This window comes from Orycteropus afer, unplaced genomic scaffold (genome assembly GCF_000298275.1).
Source record: "Orycteropus afer afer isolate SDZICR_OR568_19922 unplaced genomic scaffold, OryAfe1.0 scaffold00015, whole genome shotgun sequence".
Taxonomy (NCBI): Eukaryota; Metazoa; Chordata; class Mammalia; order Tubulidentata; family Orycteropodidae; genus Orycteropus; species Orycteropus afer.
The window spans coordinates 19,453,081-19,468,212 of record NW_006921602.1 but is presented as its reverse complement, the minus strand read 5'-3'; the positions used below and the strand labels follow the sequence as shown (position 1 = coordinate 19,468,212).

Genomic DNA, 15,132 nt, shown 5'->3' with positions numbered 1-15,132 from the left:
AAAAATCAAAGGTTGGAAAAAGATATATCAAGCAAATGGCAACTGTAAGAGAGCAGGAGTGGCAATACTAATTTCTGATCAAATTGACTTTAAGACAAAATACAGAAAATTACATCACAGATACCTATTTCCTCACCTCCCAAATTTACCAAAAGTTAATCGTTACCATATTTTCTTTTGATTAGAAATGAACAAATGTAGTTCAAGCACTGTATGTTTTCCTCCCCAAGCCTATTTGCCTTCGTTTCTCCCCAGTTTTTGTTAGGTTCTGTCAAGTTGGTTCTGAATCATAGCAACCCTATGTGCAACAGAATTCATAGCTACCCTATATGCACAACTGAACGAGGTTACCCCAGAGGTGACCAGTAATTGAGTTAGAAGTTATTCATCATTACTCAGAATGTTTTTATCATTTTTTTGTATAGATGTGCATTTATAAACAATATAGTGAGCATGTTTTTAAATTTTTTCAACTTTATTATCTTTCTACAACTTGTTTTTTTCACAGGATTTTTTTGAAATTTATACATATCGATACATGTTCATTATGTGAATATAACCTTATTTTTTAATTGTTTTTTTAATGAACATTCAGGTTCCTATTTTTTACTGCTAATAGTGTTGCAATAAACACTTCTGTACATATGTCATTGGGAACTTATGTAAATATTTCTTTTCTTTTTATTGTGGGAGTGGAATTACTAGGTCATAGACTGTATGCCATACAGTATATTCACCAGATACTAACAAAATGTTCTTAAGTGAAATTAACAGTGTTTTGGTTTTTATTAAGGCATTCATTGCATTCTCCAGTTCAGACTAAATTTGTAAAGTTTTGATTTTTTTTCACAATTATTTCTAAAATATTATTCCAGATATCTGTGGTTTTGCTTTTTAATTCCATGAATTAGTTAGTTTGGAAAGGTTATTTTCTCATTATACAAAAGCCTTAAATATAATTTCCAAAAAGTTTTCAGTATACCCTATATTACTGTATAAAATATAATTTGAATAAAATATAATGGATGAAATGATCATCTTTTTCTTTTCACATGGCATAAATCATTACTTCTTATAGCTTATTGCTAGTTTTATGCTAAAGTTTAGAAAGTATCATTTAATTACCGACTTGAAACATGGACTTTAAACTATCTTGTTTTACCCTACAGAAAATCTCTGTGGCCTCATTATCCTTGAATCTCAGAAACAAATTTTTAAAATAAAAGGTATGGATAATTGCTCAGAATCTTATCTTTCCATTCCCTAAAACTCCTAGCACATAGCCTCCTACTCAGGTTTGTCCTTAGACAGGATACACACACATTTGTCCTTCAGACAATTTTTTTTTTCATTTCAAATGAAAAACAAAAAAAGGAAAACTTTGTGTTTAAATCACTCTTCTTATCTGTATTCTTTTTTTTTTTTTTTGTGGTGAAAAAATTTATATTTAGAATTAGCCAGCTGGACTTGGTTCAGATGATCCCAATTTTGTTGGCAACATCCAAAGCGTCATAGTCAGGAACCCGACAAACGTATGCCGCCTTCTCTCCATCAGGCCTGATCAAGGTGTTAACCTTGACCACATCAGTGTCATAGAGCTTCTTCACAGCCTGTTTGATCTGGTGCCTGTTGGCTTTGACATCCACAATGAGCACAAGTATGTTGTTGTCTTCTGTCTTTTTCAAGGCAGACTCAGTAGTCAGGGGGAACTTGATGATGGCATAGTGGTCAAGCTTGTTTCTCCAGGGAGCGCTTTTCTGGGGATATTTGGGGTGTCTTCAGAGCTTCAGTGCCTCAGGCCATCAGAAGGTGGGTGACGTGTGGATCTTCTTTTTTTTGTAGCTGTGGATGCCATTCAGCACTGCCTTCTTGGCCTTCAGTGCCTGTGCTTTGGTTTCAGTCTTGGGGCGGGGGGGCAGGGGTTTTCTTTGCTTTTGGTGCCATCTTTGTAAAAAGGCCTTATCTGTATTCTTGTTTATGCTAATATTCTGTGCTTTGATAATCTCCTGTAGTCCCATAGTATAAATACCATGGAAATATAAACCAGTCTTGGCTTGACTTTCTGATAAACTAGAGTAATTTCTGTGTTCCTTTCCCTTCTCCTCCCCAACTTTACCTTTCTCCTAACGTCATCTTTTCCTCAACACAGACTCACATACACACTGACTCTATCTTTTTCTGTCTCTCTCTCACACACTCACACATACACACCCATGGATTCCTTTGCATGTATCTGGAACAATTTATTTACTTATTATTTTTCTTTAATATGTTTTTCTTAAGAGCAGTTATACTTTACAAGTTCTGGGGTTCCTTATAGATTTATGGTCCAAGTTACTTACCCTTAACAAGCCTCATTTTCTTATCTATAAAATGAGTTATAGTAATACTTTATCTGTCATTATTATGATTAAATGAAATAATGTAAATGAAGAACTTATAACAATACTTAAAACAGTGAGCTTAATAAATATTAATTTCCTGCCTCTGAGGATAAATTTAGGTAAAATTAGTATGTAATTCATGAAAACCATCTTCCTTATATGACAGACTTTTCTGTATAGCTAAAAAGATTTGGGAATCTAATCAAGGAGACTACAGCTATAGACTGTATAGCTTCAGTGAGATAAAAGTGAAATTTAATCAGTTGTGTTATCATACCTTTTAAAAAATGTGTTAAGGGATGGCCTGTCCTACTCTCTTCTTCATTAACTTTCTCTCTTTAGGTGATCTCATCCAGCCCCATGCCGTAAATATCTCCATAAGCTGATGACTCCCCAATTTGTATATCCAGCCTTGACTTCTCCCCAGAACATCAAATTTACTGACTCAGCTGCTAACCTGACATCTCCATTGGATATCTAATAGGTACTTGAAACTCCACATGTCCAAAACAGAATTCTGTTTCCACTTCCTCCTTCTAACCAAACATGTCTTCCCTGTCTCAATTAATAGTATCATCATCTACCCAGCTGATAAGGTCAAACACCTAGGAATCATCCTTGATATATCTCTTTTATATTTAGCTTCTCAGCAAGTCCTATTAACTTTTCTCCCAGAATATATCTTGCACTCAACCACTGCTATTACCATACTTCAAGCCACATCATCTCTTGTGGACTACTGCAGTAGATTTCTATCTGCCCTCCATTCTTCTACTTTACCCCACTGTATTCCAACAATACTGTAAATACAATACTGTATTTATAACAGCTATATCAAAGTGATTTTTCTTTTGATTATTTATTGATTTATGTACAATAAATTCACTTCTGGATGTACAGTTCTATGAATTTTGACAAATGTATAGAGTTAAGGAACCCTGGTGGTATAAATGGTTAAGCACTTAGCTGCTAACAGAAAGGTTGGTGGTTTGAACCCACCCAGTGAGTCCGATGGAGAAAGACCTGGTGGTCTGCTTCCATAAGGATTATACCCAAGAAAACTGTATGTACCAGTTCTGTTCTGTCACATGGAGTCACTGTGAGTTGGAAGTGACTTGATGGCACCTAGAAACATCACCAATAAGAGTTATTTAACCACCTCTCAAACCAAGAAGTTCCATCACTTCTCCCAATTTTCTCATACTGCCCCTTTGTAGTCGGCTCCTTTCCCTACCTCCAACACCTGTTAACCACTGATCTGTTCTCCATCTGTTTTTGCTTTTTCCAGATTGTCACATAAATAGAATCACGCAGTATGTAGTCCTCTTAAGTTTGACTTCTTTCACTTATGATAATGCATTTGCTGTTCATCTGTTATCCATGCTGTGGTATGTGTCAATTGTTTATTTCTTTTTATTACTGAGCAGCATTCCGTTGTATGGATGTACTACAGTTTGTTTATCCATTCATTCCTTGAAAGACATTTGTGTTACCAGCTTTTTGTGATTATGAATAAAAGGGCTTTAAGCATTCACATAGGAGCTCTGGTAGTGTAGTGCCTAAGGTACTTGACTGCTAACCAGAAAGCTGGCGATTCAAACCCACCAGCCACTCCTTGGAAGGAAGGTTGGGCAATCTACTTCTGTAGTGATACCACCTCGGAAACCCAAGGAGGGGTCGCTATGAGTTGGGCCAACTCGACGGCACATAACGACAATAAAGCATTCACATACAGATTTTTAGATGAATATAAGTTTTAGTTTTTTGGGGGTAAATGCGAATGTGGGATTGCTGGGTCATGTAGTAGGTGGATGTTTAAAGAAACTGATAAACTGTTTTCTAAAGTGACTGTACCATTTTGCATTTCAACTAGCAGTTGAAAGTTCTACTTGCTATATGTTTTCACTAGCCCGTGGCATTATTACAGTTTTGTTTGTATGTGTATTACAGTAGTTGCACAGTGATAGCTCATTGTTGTTATAATTTGTTTCCCTAGTGATTAATGAAGTTGAGTTTTTCAAGTGTCTGTTTGCCATTCATAGTTCCAATCCCAAAGGCTTTGCTGTACTGCATATAGATGTTTGGCTAAGTATGGGACTTTTGTCAGTCAGTTCATACACAGAATTAGAGGATCCTTTTGTCCAGTTGTGTCATCTTCATGTTTTCTCCCATACAAGAGGGCCTTTCCAGGCCCCCTTTTCCCCATCTCTGCCTGGCTAGAAAGATTAGGTTTCTTTTTGGAATTTAAGTTGAGGCCACCCTCAGGGCAGTGAGAGACAACAGAAGAAATAACAAGGATTTCTTCCATACTTGGCAGACCTGGTTCCAGAAAGGTAGTTTTAGGTACTAGTACTGTTGTTGCTGTATCCTATGACTGAGGATACCTGTCTTCAGACCATGAAGAGAAAGAAGAAGAAAATGAGGATTCTCTCTGCATTCTGAATGAGGATTCTCTCTGCATTCTGGCTTACACAAACCCTTTATCTGATCTTCTGGCAAAAAGGACAGTTTCTCTCTTGAGTTTTTACTCTGGACCTGCTGACCTGGGACCACCATCTATTCAAAACCAAAAGATAAAAGAAGAAAAATAGGAGTGACCAGAAGATGGCAGAATAGGCAGACAAACTACAAGGACCCTCTTCAACAAAGAAAAGGAGAACCAATTAACACAGATACAGAAGATAGTCCTGGAGCCCTGAGCTTTGAAAGGAAGGGTAAAGAAGTGGACTAAACTCCTATTAATAGAACACCAAAAAAAGGAGATATACAGAGCTCTGATCTGTCAGTGATCTGACGTCACAGACAGCTTGGATATTGCCAGCTGATGTCAGGATCAAAGAATTGACCTAAAAATAGGCCCTGAAGCCAGCGACTGCATGGAGGACTGCACTGGTGATTGGTGAATAAAAGGGGAAGCAGCCAAGAGGGAGACAGGCTGAGCTGTGGACTTTAGGCTGTCTGGAGTACATAGTCATTTTGAATGTTTAAAAGTGGTCTGACCATTTTGGATATTTAAAGTGACAGCTTTCTCTCAGATTGCAGGGATCTAAGAATTGGCTCCGCTTGCCAGGGACTACAAGGACATACTGGACACTGAGGACTGGAAAGGTGTCATATTCCCCTTATTACTCTTATACCCCATACCCACTTGGTGAATGGAGGTGCAGCCGTCCCTCACTCCCACCCACATTCTGGGCTGGCAGGAATTCCATCCTAGTCTGTGTGCTCTGACAGAGCCTGGGTGTCCTGCCCCATCCAGATCCTCCTACCTTTTTTTAGTTTGTTTGCTTTTGTCTGTTTAAAAATTATTATTTATTCATTTCTTTTCTCTTTTTTTGGTCCTTTTTAGTATTATTCTTTGTTCTTCCCTTCCCAGGTTCTAGTTTTTAGCTGTTTTTCTCTTCCCTGTTCCTGGTTCACATTTTTTTCTTTCTTGTGGTTCTCCCTATTCCTTATTTTTCTTTTGCATTTTTCCCATTTTTTTTCTTCATTATTCTCCTACTTTACCTCTTTTCTCTTATTTCCCCCTCCCCAGATATTGTGGGGGTTTTTTGTCACCCCCCTTTGCTATGCATATTTCGTTTGGCTCTTTATATACTTTCTCTCATTAGTGCCTTTCCACTTTTTCTTTTTTCCTTTCTCTCATTTTTGGTGATTGTTCCTGAGTGTTTATGTGGTGTGTGTTGTTTATCCTCTTGCTTTTACTTTTTTGATGGTTTTTTGATTGTAGTTTTTGTCTAACTGACTGGGAGACAGCAACCGTGCCCATATGTGGCAACCACACTTGCACCTCCACTTACTGAGTGAGAGCACCACTTCCTTCTGCACCAACTGACCAATGATACATGACCCCAAGAAGAGCCTGACTCACCCTTAACTGCCGTTCACAAACACTTAACAGAGATCTGTGCAGCCACTCTTATTCTCTATTACACTCAAGAGGGAGACAAGTAGTGAGTGTATAAGTGCTGCCAGCTAGCAAACAGAGCACAGTATCTGGCTTATTCAGATACATAAAAAAAAAAAAAAAAAGATCTCACAAAGAAAATGAAAATCTTGGGCAAATCACTCCAACATACAATCACCAATTAAATATAAACACAAAAAAGTCACAATGTTTCAGGACCAGGATGCAGACCCAGAACACATCCCTGAGGAAGATGCAGCACTTCAACTCTCTGATAAGGAATTCAAAAGAATTATACTTAGGTACCTTCCGTGGATTGAGAGACAGATCAAGGGAAACACTGACAAAATTAAAGAAAATACCAACAAAACCCTAGAACGGTTTTGGAAGAAAATAAAAGAACAAAATGACAAATAAATGAAAAATTAGAAATGATACAAAATATACAGATAGAAATCCAGAAGATTAATACTAAATTGTTAGAAATATATAACACATTGAAAGGGCAAAGAAGTACAATCAAATCAATGGAAGACAGAATTAATGAGATTGAAGACAAATACCTGAATACATCTTTGGAAAGGGATCAATCCAAAAAAAGATCAAAACAAAATGAAGAAAATCTGAGGTCCATATGGGATACCATCAAAGGAATAACCTATGTGTAGTTGGAATTCCAGAACAGGAAGAGAAAAAGAAAACCACAGAGAAAATTATCCAAGATTTATTGGAAGAGAACTTCCCTGATGTGATGAAAGATGAGAATATATCCATTCAGGAAGTCCAATGAGCCACAGACAGGATAGACCCCAAAAGAAAATCACCAAGACATCATCATCAAAGTCATTAAAACCAAAGACAAAGAAAGAATCCTGAAAGAAGGGAGGGAAAAATGAAAAGTTACCTACAAAAGCAACCAATAAAACTAAGCTCTGATTTCTCAGCAGAAACTGAGTGCAGGTGAGAAGGCACTGGGATGATATATATAAAACCCCAAAAGAGAAAAATTTCCAACCAAGAATTATATAACCAGCAAAAATTTCCCTCAAATATGAAGGACAGAAATTAAGGGAATTTGTTAAAACCAGACCAACCTTACAAGAGATACTAAAAGGAGTCCATTGAATAGAGAACCAGTAATAGCAAACAACCGACCATTAATGCACATGATGACAACCCAGAAATCAACACAGTTGTGGAAGTATCTAAAGTAAAATAAGCTTACAAGGTGGTAAACAGGGAACCACAGAGCTCAATTGGCAAATGAGGACAACTACAAACCAAGAAGAGGGAAAAAATAGTGTAGTTATGGAACTTCTAAATGATGAGGAAGTCAAGAATGTTGCAAGATAGAATGGACTGTTCTAAACTTGGGGAAAAAAATTAATAAATCACAGGGTAACCTCAAAAAAAAAATGATAAACCTTCACATCACAATAAAAAAGAGGACAAGCACAAATATTTAGCAAATGCTAAAACAACAGCAACGAAGGAAATGATAACATGATTCGTAAACAAAATGAGCTCAACACAGAAAATTATATGGAACTAAGAAACAAGGAACACCATGAACAAACAAACACATAACAAAATGACAGCAGCTAATTCATACTTGTCAATAATTACAAAATGTCAGTGGATTAAATGCACCATTCAAAAGACAGAGAGTTGCAAACTGGAAGAGAAAACATAACCCACCAATATGCTGTCTATAAGAGACACCCCTTAGAGACGAAGACAAAAATAGACTAAAAATCAAAGGTTGGAAAAAGATATACAAGCTAATGGCAACCAAAAACAGAGCAGAAGTGGCAATATTAATTTCTGTTCAAATTTACTTTAAGACAAAAACCACCAAAAGAGACCAAAACAAACAAACAAACAAAAAACTCATTGCTGTTGAGTCGGATCTGACTCATAGCGACCTCTCCTTAGGTTTCTGAGGTGGTATCACTACAGAAGTATATTGCCCAACCTTCCTTCCAAGGAGTGGCTGGTGGGTTTGAACCATCAGCCTTCTAGTTAACAGTCAAATGCTTTAAGGCATTACACCACCAGAGCTCCCATAACAGACAAGGAAAGACACTATATAATGGTTAAAGGATCACTTGAACAAGAATCTGTAATTATAATAAATATCTATGGACCCAATGAAAGAGTCCCAAAATACATAAATGAGACATCAACAGAAATGAAAAGACAAATAGAGGATTCTACAGTCATAGTAGGAGACTTTAATACACCACTTTCAATGAAAGATAGAACTGGAAAGAAACTCAACAAAGATGCAGAAGAGCTAAACAATACAGTCCACCAACTTGACCTTATACACATCTACAAAGCACTTCACCCAACAACAGTACAATATACATTCTTTTCCAGTGCACATGAACATTCTCCAGGATAGACCATATATTAAACCATAAAGCAAGCCTTAGTAAATTTAAAAACATTGAAATACTACAAAGCATCTTCTTAGATCACAGTGCTATCAAATTAGAAATCAACAATAGGAAGATAAATGGAAAAAGAGCAAACACATGGAAACTGAACAACACCTTCCTTAAGAATGACTGGGTAATAGAAGAAATGAAAAATGAAATTTAAAAATTCCTTGACTCAAATGACAATTAAAACACAACATACCAAAATCTTTGGGACATAGCAAAAGCAGTGATCAGAGGCCAATTTATAGCAATCAATGCACATATCAAAAAAGAAGAAAGAGCCAAAATCAACACTTTAAACCCACATCTCCAACAATTAGAAAAAGAATACCAAGAAAAGTCTATAGTCACCAGAAGAAAGGAAGTAATAAGGATTCGAGCAGAAATCAATGACACAAAACAGAAAGACAATAGAAAAAATCAACAAGACTAGAAGTTGGTTTGTTGAAATGATAATAAATTTGACAGGCCCTGGCAAATTTAAAAAAGGAAAAAAGGGAGAGAATACAAATAACATGAATAAGAAACAAAATCGGTGACATCACAACAGAACTGATCAAAATAAAAAAGATAATGGGATACTGTAAAGAACTGTACTTCAACAAATTTGAAAATCCAGAAGAAATGGACAGATTTCTAGAAACACGCTACTTACCTAAACTAACACAGACTGAGGTGGAAAAATTGAACAGATCCATAACAAAAGAAGAAATTGAACAGGTCATAAAAACATTACCAACAACAACAAAAACTCCTGGTCCAGATGGTTTCACTGGAGAATTCTACCAAACATTCAGAGAAGAACTGACACCAATTCTACTCAAACTATTCCAGAACATAGAAAAGGATGGGTTCCTTCCAAATTCATTTTATGAAGCAAGCATAACCTTGATACCAAAACCAGGCAAAGACATCACTCAAAAGGAAAACTATAGACCAATATCCCTCATGAGTAAAGATGCAAAAATCTTCAACAAAATCCTAGCCAATAGACTCCAACAACATACCTAAAAAATAATACATTATGACCAAGTAGGGTTCATGCCAGGTATGCAAGGATAGTTCAACATTAGAAAATCCATCAACATCATCCATCACATAAATAAAACAAAGGAAAAGAACCACATGATTGTATCAATACAATCAATGCAGGAAAGGTATTTGATAAAATCCAACACCTATTCCTGATAAAAACTCTCAGCAAAAGAGGAAGAGGGAGCTCTGGTGACATAATGCCTAAGGTATTTGACTGCTAACCATAAGGCTAGTTGGGCAATCTACTTCTGTAGTGATGCTGCCTTGGAAACCCAAGGAGGGGTCGCTATGAGTCAGATCCAACTTGACAGTAGTGAGTTTGTTTTTTTGGTATTCCTGATAAAAACTCTAAGAAAAATAGGAATAGAAGGGACATTCCTCAACATAGGAAAGGACATATATGCAATACCAACAGCCAACATTATTCTCTATGCAGAGAGACTGAAACCATTCCTCTTGTGAACAGGAACCAGACATTGTTGCCCTCTATCACCACTTCTGTTCAACATTATATTGGAAAACCTAGCCAGGGCAATAAGGCAAGAAAGGGAAACCAAAGGCCTGCAAATTAGTAAGGATAAAGTAAAACTATCCCTATTTGCTGATGATATGATCCTATACATAGACAACCCGAGAGACTCAGTCAAAAAACTACTGGAACTAATTGAGAGATTTAGCATAGTGGCAGAATATAAGATCAACGTACAAAAATCAGTTGGATTTCTCTACAGCAACAAAGACATTGCAGAAAAAGAAATTAGGAAATCAATACCATTTACAATAGCTACCAAAAATAAAAAATAAATAAAAAACTTGGAAATAAGTCTTACCAAGGACACAAAAGACCTGTACAAAGAAACTACAAAAGACTACTTCAGGAAACCATAAGGGATCTACATAAATGGAAGAACATACCGTGTTCATGGATAGGAAGATTGAACATTGTGAAAATGTCAATTCTACCAAAAGCAATCTATGCATTCAATACAGTCCCAATCCAGATCCCATCAATGTTTTTAAGGATATGCAAAAACCAACCACTAACTTTATATGGAAAGGAAAGAGACCTCAGATAAGCAAAGCATTATTGAAGAAGAACAAAGTAGGAGGTCTCACACTCCTGGATCTAAAAACCTATTATACAGCCACAGTAGTCAAAGTAGCCTGGTATTGGTACAATGACAGACACATGTTGTTGTTGATGTTATGTGCCATTGAGTCGGCCCCGACTCATAGCAACCCCTCCTTGGGTTTCCAAGGCAGTATCACTACGGAAGTAGATTGCCCAACCTTCCTTCCGAGAAGTAGCTTCTGGTTAGCAGTCAAGTGCCTTAGGCACTATGCTGCCAGAGCTCACATAGACCAGTGGAATAGAATTGGAAACCATTGAAATAGATCCATTGACTTATGGTCAGCTGATTTTTGACAAAGGGCTGAAATCTATTAAATGGGGAAGAGATAGTTTAACAAATGGTGCTGGCTAAACTGGATATCCATTTGTAGAAAAGTGAAACAAGATCTGTACTTCACACCGTACACAAAAACTAACTCCAATGGATCAACTACTTAAATGTGAAACCTGAAATTATAAATTTCTTCAAGAAAAAAATTGGAGCAACTTTAAGGGTTCTCATATATGGTATAAATAGACTATCAATAATAACTCAAAATGCACAAACAGCAGAAGATAAAGTAGATGAATGGGACCTTCTAAAAATTAATTTTTATGTGCTTCAAGGACTTCTCCAAAAGAGTAAAAATAGAACCTACAGATTGGGAAAAATTATTTGGCAATGACATATCTGACAAGGGACTTATCTCTAAAATTTATAGAAAACTCCAACACCTCAACAACAAAAAGACAAATAGTCCAATTAAAAAATGGGCAGAAGACATGAATGGACACTTCACCAAACAGGATATCCAGGTGGCCAGCAAACCATAAAGAAATATTCATGATCATTAGCCAGTAGAGAGATGCAAATCAAAACAACAAAGAGATACCATCTTGCCCCAACACTAGTAGCAAAGTTCAACAAGACAGAAAATAACAAATGCTAGAGAGGATGTGATAGATACCCTTGAAAACCCAGGGAGGGGTCACTATCAGTTGGGTCTGACTCCATGCCAGATAACAACAACTACAACAGAGAGGATGTGGAGAGATTGGGACTCTAATACAGTGCTGGTGGGACTGTCAAATCATGCAACCACTGTGGAAAACAGTATGGCAATTCCTTAAAAAGTTGAAATTAGAAATATCATTTGACCCAACAATCCCATTACTAGGTATATTTCCTAAAGAAGTGAGAGCCAGGACGAGAACAGATATATGCACACCCATGTTCATCGCAGCACTATTTACAATAGCAAAAAGATGGAAACAACCTAGTTGCCCATCAGCAGAAGAATGGATAACCAAACCATGGTACATAAACTCAGTGGAATACTATGCAACCCTAAAGAATAACGTAGACCCTGCAAAACACCACATAATGTGGATGAACTTGGAGAACATTATGCTGAGTGAAGTAAGTCAGTCACAGAAGAACAAATACTGTATTAGTCTGTTATTGTAAAAAGTCAAGGGAAGGTTTATATATGGAAGGAAATTTTCTTTCTTGGTTACCAGGGATGGTAGGGGAGGGGAGGGAACACTGCTAGATAGGTAGAGACAAGTATTGATTAGGGTGAAGAGAAGGGATTTTACCAAATATGAGTGATCAACATGGTGGCATTGAGGAAGAGGGAGACAGAGAAGTGCATGGGAGGTACAGACAACAAAGATGAACCCTTTTGCACATGTAGTACTGCATTGTCAGTGATGGCAAACATGATATACGGGTGGATAGATGGGTGGACAGGTTGAATGATTAGGTATGTATATGCAGGGGGAGGTGTGCCCATGACCATGTATAGGGTTGGTAGACAGTTTTCAACCAGTGTATTTGTATGGTCTATAAGAATTCCCACGTATATAGTAGAGCTGACGAGGAACAAGGTTGTAGTCACTTCTTAGCCACAGCCAGCTACCCAGGGAGAACAAGTAGTTGGACCTGTGGGCTTAAGACCTTGGTCACAGGCGACATCAAACTCAGTTGGCATAACATACTACACAAACCATTGTTCCACATCCTGCTTTAGCAAGTAGTGACTGGGATTTTGAAAGCTTGCAAGCGTCCATCTAGATGGAACAATGAGTCTCTCCTTGTCCAGAGCAAAGAAGAATGAAGAAAACGAAAGATGCTTGAGAACAGTTAATCCAAGGGATTGGGCACACCATGTGATCCTCAGCCTATCAGGCTATAAGACTAGAACTAGATGGTGCCCGGCTACCCCTGTCAATCACTCAGAAGGGGCTCTGTGTTGGAGATACTGGATAGAGTGGGAGAAAAAAGTGGAACAAAATTCAAAAAAAAAAAAAAAAAAAAAAGGGACCAGGCTTGCTTGATAGAGCCTGGTAGAACCCCTGAGACTATGGCCTCTAGCTGCCCTTCAGATCTGGAATAAAACCTACTCCTATGATTTCCAGCTAAACAAAAGACAGGCACATGAGCAGAATATTTACATTTCTCCTTGGGGAGATCAGTTATGGGAGAAAAAAGGGCTGTGTATACACAGGGAGACAGCTGGGAGGGGGGCAGGAGTGCATGGGAAGGAAGAACACAGGGGAGAGGTAACTATGGGGAGGAAGTGAGGGGGAGTTGTTGCATTGTGGGAAATTGCAGTCAATGTCATAAAAGTGTATATGAACTGCTGTATGGAAAGTGAATTTGCTCTCTAAACTTTCACTCAAATCACAATAAAAATAGAAGAGAAAAACAACCCTAGGAAACTTACCCTCTGTACTGGTTATTCAAGTTTGGTTTCTGTCCCCAGTTTGACTGCTATTAACATTTCTGAGTCCTCAGGTAATTGCATTTTGTATTTTATCCAGCTGTTATCAGTGTGATAGATAGGCTGTGGTAGATTAGTTGGGCTGTGATTTATTTACTTTTAAATTAAGACTTTAACAAAGCTACAAAAAATAGTATCAGGAATTTCCATTTCCTTTTTTAACCCAGATTCCCTTGTTACCTTTCTTTGCTGCTGTTGAGTCTACTTAAGAGGATCAGATTGTTGTGATCCATAGGGTTTTCGTTGGCTGATTATCAGAAGTAGATTGCCAGGTCTTTTTTCCTAGTCTGTCAGCTCTACTGAAACATGTTCAGCATCATAGCAGGACACACACCTCCACTGGCAGATGAATGATGGCTAAGCTTAAGAAACATTGGCCAGGAATTGAACCTTGGTCTACTGCATAGAAGGCAAAAATTCTGCCACTGAATGAACTACACCATCCTTATCCAATTTACACACACATTTAATTTTTCATATACTTACATTTATATATACATATATATTATAATATATGTGTGTGTGTGTGTGTGTATGTAGTCTAAGGGGTGCTGGTGATGTAGTGGTTAAGGCATTTGGCTGTCAGTGGCTTGAACCCACCAGTTCCGCGGAAGAAAGATAGGGCAGTCTGCTTCCATGAAGATTTACAGCCTTGGAAACCCAATGGCGGTCACTATGAGTTGGAATTGATTCAATGGCAGTGAGTTTGTTTGTTTGGTATCATCTATCTATATCTATGCCTATATATTAATGTATGTGTATAGATACTCATTCATAGATAGACACTTGGTTTGTGTTTCCTAAACTGAAAATAACTTGCTTACAAGATGGCTTCCTCTAAATAACTCTGTATTTCTTGAAATACACACTTTGATTTTCTTGAAACCAAAGTCATTGTCTTATATAACAAGAGTACAATGATAAAAATCAGAGAATTAACAGTTGGTAAAATAGTTTTCCTAATGTACAGACCTTATTCAGATTTTGCCTGCTGTACCACTAATGTCCTTTTTGTGATCCCAGATCCAATCCAGGATCACAAGGTTGCATTTAAATGTCATGTCCCTCTTGTTTCCTTTATTCTAGAACATTTGTAACATTTTGTGACTGTGACATTTTAGAAGACATATGTGTTATCTTGTTGAATGTCTCTCAATTTGAATTTTATCCAATATTTCTTCATAATTAGTAACATGTTAAACATTTTTAGTAGGAATACTAAGACTTGTTGATGTGTCTTTCTCAGTGCCTTATATCAGGAGACATGAGATACCAATTTCTTACATTGTAGTTGATGTAAACCTTTGATTGCTTGATTAATGTAAGATATGTAACATATTTTTCTCTTTGTAATTAATATCTTTAGCATAGTGGCTAAGACCCTTGCCTGCTAACCAGACGGCTGGCGGTTCAAACCCACCAGCCACTCCTCGGAAGGAAGGTTGGGCAATCCTACTTCCGT

General features: G+C 37.3%; 1 protein-coding gene and 1 pseudogene across 1 annotated transcript in view; one reads left to right on the top strand and one right to left on the bottom strand.

Moving 5' to 3' along the window:
• The window catches only part of MINDY2 (MINDY lysine 48 deubiquitinase 2), a 165,098-nt gene that overhangs the window by 102,426 nt on the left and 47,540 nt on the right, over positions 1-15,132 (top strand). The gene's annotated exons all lie outside the window — the stretch shown is intronic.
• LOC122151680 lies at positions 1,473-1,944 on the bottom strand (annotated as a pseudogene).